The sequence below is a fragment of the Triticum aestivum genome, chromosome 5D, assembly GCF_018294505.1.
Source record: "Triticum aestivum cultivar Chinese Spring chromosome 5D, IWGSC CS RefSeq v2.1, whole genome shotgun sequence".
Classification (NCBI taxonomy): domain Eukaryota; kingdom Viridiplantae; phylum Streptophyta; class Magnoliopsida; order Poales; family Poaceae; genus Triticum; species Triticum aestivum.
This window is the reverse complement of record NC_057808.1, coordinates 396,024,897-396,031,034: the sequence shown is the minus strand read 5'-3', so window position 1 is coordinate 396,031,034 and position 6,138 is coordinate 396,024,897.

The following is a 6,138-nucleotide window of genomic DNA, read 5'->3' as shown; positions in this document are numbered from 1 at the left end:
TCAATGGCTTGCCGATCATCGGGCAAGTCAACCAAAGTCCATACTTTGTTCTCATACATGGATCCCATCTCGGATTTCATGGCCTCAAGCCATTTTGCGGAATCTGGGCTCACCATCGCTTCTTCATAGTTCGTAGGTTCGTCATGGTCTAGTAACATAACCTCCAGAACAGGATTACCGTACCACTCTGGTGCGGATCTTAATCTGGTTGACCTACGAGGTTCAGTAATAACTTGATCTGAAGTTTCATGATCATTATCATTAACTTCCTCACTAATTGGTGTAGGTGTCGCAGAAACTGATTTCTGTGATGATCTACTTTCCAATAAGGGAGCAGGTACAGTTACCTCATCAAGTTCTACTTTCCTCCCACTCACTTCTTTCGAGAGAAACTCCTTCTCTAGAAAGGATCCATTCTTAGCAACGAATGTCTTGCCTTCGGATCTGTGATAGAAGGTGTACCCAACAGTCTCCTTTGGGTATCCTATGAAGACACATTTCTCCGATTTAGGTTCGAGCTTATCAGGTTGAAGTTTCTTCACATAAGCATCGCAACCCCAAACTTTAAGATACGACAACTTTGGTTTCTTGCCAAACCATAGTTCATAAGGTGTCGTTTCAACGGATTTTGATGGTGCCCTATTTAGAGTGAATGCAGCCGTCTCTAAAGCATAACCCCAAAACGATAGCGGTAAATCAGTAAGAGACATCATAGATCGCACCATATCTAGTAAAGTACGATTACGACGTTCGGACACACCATTACGTTGTGGTGTTCCGGGTGGCGTGAGTTGCGAAACTATTCCGCATTGTTTCAAATGTAGGCCAAACTCGTAACTCAAATATTCTCCTCCACGATCTGATCGTAGAAACTTTATTTTCTTGTTACGATGATTTTCAACTTCGCTCTGAAATTCTTTGAACTTTTCAAATGTTTCAGACTTATGTTTCATTAAGTAGATATACCCATATCTGCTCAAATCATCTGTGAAGGTGAGAAAATAACGATATCCGCCACGAGCCTCAATATTCATCGGACCACATACATCTGTATGTATGATTTCCAACAAATTAGTTGCTCTCTCCATAGTACCGGAGAACGGTGTTTTAGTCATCTTGCCCATGAGACACGGTTCGCAAGTACCAAGTGATTCATAATCAAGTGATTCCAAAAGTCCATCATTATGGAGTTTCTTCATGCGCTTTACACCGATATGACCTAAACGGCAGTGCCACAAATAAGTTGCACTATCATTATCAACTCTGCATCTTTTGGCTTCGACATTATGAATATGTGTGTCACTACTATCGAGATTCATTAAAAATAGACCACTCTTCAAGGGTGCATGACCATAAAAGATATTACTCATATAAATAGAACAACCATTATTCTCTGATTTAAATGAATAACCGTCTCGCATCAAACAAGATCCAGATATAATGTTCATGCTCAACGCTGGCACCAAATAACAATTATTTAGGTCTAATACTAATCCCGAAGGTAGATGTAGAGGTAGCGTGCCGACGGCGATCACATCGACTTTGGAACCATTTCCCACGCGCATCGTCACCTCGTCCTTAACCAATCTTCGCTTAATCCGTAGCCCCTGTTTCGAGTTGCAAATATTAGCAACAGAACCAGTATCAAATACCCAGGTGCTACTGCGAGCATTAGTAAGGTACACATCAATAACATGTATATCACATATACCTTTGTTCACCTTGCCATCCTTCTTATCCGCCAAATACTTGGGGCAGTTCCGCTTCCAGTGACCAGTCTGCTTGCAGTAGAAGCACTCAGTCTCAGGCTTAGGTCCAGACTTGGGTTTCTTCTCCTGAACAGCAACTTGCTTGCTGTTCTTCTTGAAGTTCCCCTTCTTCTTCCCTTTGCCCTTTTTCTTGAAACTAGTGGTCTTATTGACCATCAACACTTGATGCTCCTTTTTGATTTCTACCTCCGCTGCCTTTAGCATTGCGAAGAGCTCGGGAATTGTCTTATTCATCCCTTGCATGTTATAGTTCATCACGAAGCTCTTGTAGCTTGGTGGCAGTGATTGAAGAATTCTGTCAATGACGCTATCATCCGGAAGATTAACTCCCAGTTGAATCAAGTGATTATTATACCCAGACATTTTGAGTATATGCTCACTGACAGAACTATTCTCTTCCATCTTGCAGCTATAGAACTTATTGGAGACTTCATATCTCTCAATCCGGGCATTTGCTTGAAATATTAACTTCAACTCCTGGAACATCTCATATGCTCCATGACGTTCAAAACGTCGTTGAAGACCCGGTTCTAAGCCGTAAAGCATGGCACACTGAACTATCGAGTAGTCATCAGCTTTGCTCTGCCAGACGTTCATAACTTCTGGTGTTGCTCTTGCAGCAGGCCTGGCACCCAGCGGTGCTTCCAGGACGTAATTCTTCTGTGCAGCAATGAGGATAATCCTCAAGTTACGGACCCAGTCCGTGTAATTGCTACCATCATCTTTCAACTTTGCTTTCTCAAGGAACGCATTAAAATTCAACGGAACAACAGCACGGGCCATCTATCTACAATTAACATAGACAAGCAAGATACTATCAGGTACTAAGTTCATGATAAATTCAAGTTCAATTAATCATATTACTTAAGAACTCCCACTTAGATAGACATCCCTCTAATCCTCTAAGTGATCACGTGATCCATATCAACTAAACCATGTCCGATCATCACGTGAGATGGAGTAGTTTCAATGGTGAACATCACTATGTTGATCATATCTACTATATGATTCACGCTCGACCTTTCGGTCTCCGTGTTCCGAGGCCATATCTGCATATGCTAGGCTCGTCAAGTTTAACCTGAGTATTCCGCGTGTGCAACTGTTTTGCACCCGTTGTATTTGAACGTAGAGCCTATCACACCCGATCATCACGTGGTGTCTCAGCACGAAGAACTTTCGCAACGGTGCATACTCAGGGAGAACACTTTTATCTTGAAATTTTAGTGAGAGATCATCTTATAATGCTACCGTCAATCAAAGCAAGATAAGATGCATAAAAGATAAACATCACATGCAATCAATATAAGTGATATGATATGGCCATCATCATCTTGTGCTTGTGATCTCCATCTCCGAAGCACCGTCATGATCACCATCGTCACCGGCGCGACACCTTGATCTCCATCGTAGCATCGTTGTCGTCTCGCCAACTATTGCTTTTACGACTATCGCTACCGCTTAGTGATAAAGTAAAACAATTACATGGCGATTGCATTCCATACAATAAAGCGACAACCATATGGCTCCTGCCAGTTGCCGATAACTCGGTTACAAAACATGATCATCTCATACAATAAAATATAGCATCATGTCTTGACCATATCACATCACAACATGCCCTGCAAAAACAAGTTAGACGTCCTCTACTTTGTTGTTGCAAGTTTTACGTGGCTGCTACGGGCTTAGCAAGAACCGTTCTTACCTACGCATCAAAACCACAACGATAGTTTGTCAAGTTGGTGCTGTTTTAACCTTCGCAAGGACCGGGCGTAGCCACACTCGGTTCAACTAAAGTGAGAGAGACAGACACCCGCCAGTCACCTTTAAGCATCAAGTGCTCGCAACGGTGAAACCAGTCTCGCGTAAGCGTACGCGTAATGTCGGTCCGGGCCGCTTCATCTCACAATACCGCTGAACCAAAATATGACATGCTGGTAAGCAGTATGACTTATATCGCCCACAACTCACTTGTGTTCTACTCGTGCATATAACATCAACGCATAAAACCAGGCTCGGATGCCACTGTTGGGGAACGTAGTAATTTCAAAAAATTCCTACGCACACGCAAGATCATGGTGATGCATAGCAACGAGAGGGGAGAGTGTTGTCCACGTACCCTCGTAGACCGAAAGCGGAAGCGTTAACACAACGCAGTTGATGTAGTCGTACGTCTTCACGATCCGACCGATCAAGTACGGAACGCACGGCACCTCCGAGTTCAGCACACGTTCAGCTCGATGACGTCCCTCGAACTCCGATCCAGCCGAGTGTTGAGGGAGAGTTTCGTCAGCACGACGGCGTGGTGACGATGATGATGTTCTACCGACGCAGGGCTTCGCCTAAGCACCGCTACGATATTATCGAGGTGTAATATGGTGGAGGGGGGCACCGCACACGGCTAAAAGATCGTTGATCAATTGTGTGTCTAGAGGTGCCCCCCTGCCCCTGTATATAAAGGTGCAGGGGGGGTTCGGCCCGCCTAAGGGAGAGGCGCGCCAGGAGGAGTCCTACTCCTACCGGGAGTAGGACTCCCCCCTTTTCCATGTTGGACTAGGAGAGAAAGGGGGAAAAGGTGGAGGGGAGGAAGGAAGGGGGGGCGCCGCCCCCCTCTCCTTGTCCTATTCGGACTGGGGTGGGAGGGGCGCGCGGCCCTGCCCTGGCCTCCTCTCCTCTCTTCCACCTAGGCCCACTAAGGCCCATTAAGTTACCGGGGGGTTCCGGTAACCTCCCGGTACTCCGGAAAAATCCCGATTTCACCCGGAACACTTCCGATGTCCAAACATAGGCTTCCAATATATCAATCTTTATGTCTCGACCATTTCGAGACTCCTCGTCCTGTCCGTGATCACATCCGGGACTCCGAACAACCTTCGGTACATCAAAACATATAATCTCTATAACTGTCATCGTAACGTTAAGCGTGCGGACCCTACGGGTTCGAGAACTATGTAGACATGACCGAGACACCTCTCCGGTCAATAACCAATAGCGGAACCAGGATGCTCATATTGGTTCCTACATATTCTACGAAGATCTTTATCGGTCAGACCGCATAACAACATACGTTGTTCCCTTTGTCATCGGTATGTTACTTGCCCGAGATTCGATCGTCGGTATCTCGATACCTAGTTCAATCTCGTTACCGGCAAGTCTCTTTACTCGTTCCATAATACATCATATCGCAACTAACTCGTTAGTCACAATGCTTGCAAGGCTTATAGTGATGTGTATTACTGAGTGGGCCCAGAGATACCTCTCCGACAATCGGAGTGACAAATCCTAATCTCGAAATACGCCAACCCAACAAGTACCTTTGGAGACACCTGGAGAGCACCTTTATAATCACCCAGTTATGTTGTGACGTTTGGTATCACACAAAGTGTTCCTCCGGTAAATGGGAGTTGCATAATCTCATAGTCATAGGAACATGTATAAGTCATGAAGAAAGCAATAGCAACATACTAAACGATCGAGTGCTAAGCTAACGGAATGGGTCAAGTCAATCACATCATTCTCCTAATGATGTGATCCCGTTAATGAAATGACAACTGATGTCTATGGCTAGGAAACACAAGCATCTATGATCAACGAGCTAGTCAAGTAGAGGCATACTAGTGACACTCTGTTTGTCTATGTATTCACACATGTATTAACTAGCATGAATAATAAACATTTAGCATGATGTAAGGAAATAAATAATAACTTTATTATTGCCTCTAGGGCATATTTCCTTGAAAGTCAACTAACAACACCGCCGAGTACGAGGGCTTGCTTGCCGGTGTAACGCCCCGGATTCGATGCGCCAGGTGTCTTCCAGTTATTCTCCGTCGTTGCCATGTCATTCGCTTCCGTGTTGCATTTTGCCATGTCATCATCTGCATTTCATCTGCATGTTTTTCAAAACTTGCATCCGTTCGGGTCCTCCCGGTTCTCTCCGTTGTCCGTTCTGAGCCCCGACACTCACGCGCGCCCGTCGCCCCTCTCAGACCTTGTTTCGTGAGCGGGAGAAAAATGTTCTCGGAATGGGATGAAAGTTGGCGTGCGGTGTTGTTCTATTGTAGGTAGGTCGCCTGCCAAGTTTCGTCGCATTCGGTGTCCGTTTGATGCCCCAACGGATAACTATAGCGGCAGTATAGTCGGTGTATCCGTTAGACGTTTTTGGTCTTCGAAAACCGTTGCCGGGCTCCCTTCTCTTTTCTCCTCTCAGCCCAACCCACTCCCCACAGCCCACCTAGGCCTCCCTAACCCCCCTCTCGATTGGATCCGTCGGATCGCGATCGGAGGCTCCGAAGCAGCCTCAAACCCACAACCCTAAACCCCCACTTTCTATAAATAGCAGCCCCTTGCCATTTTTGTCACCCATAACCTC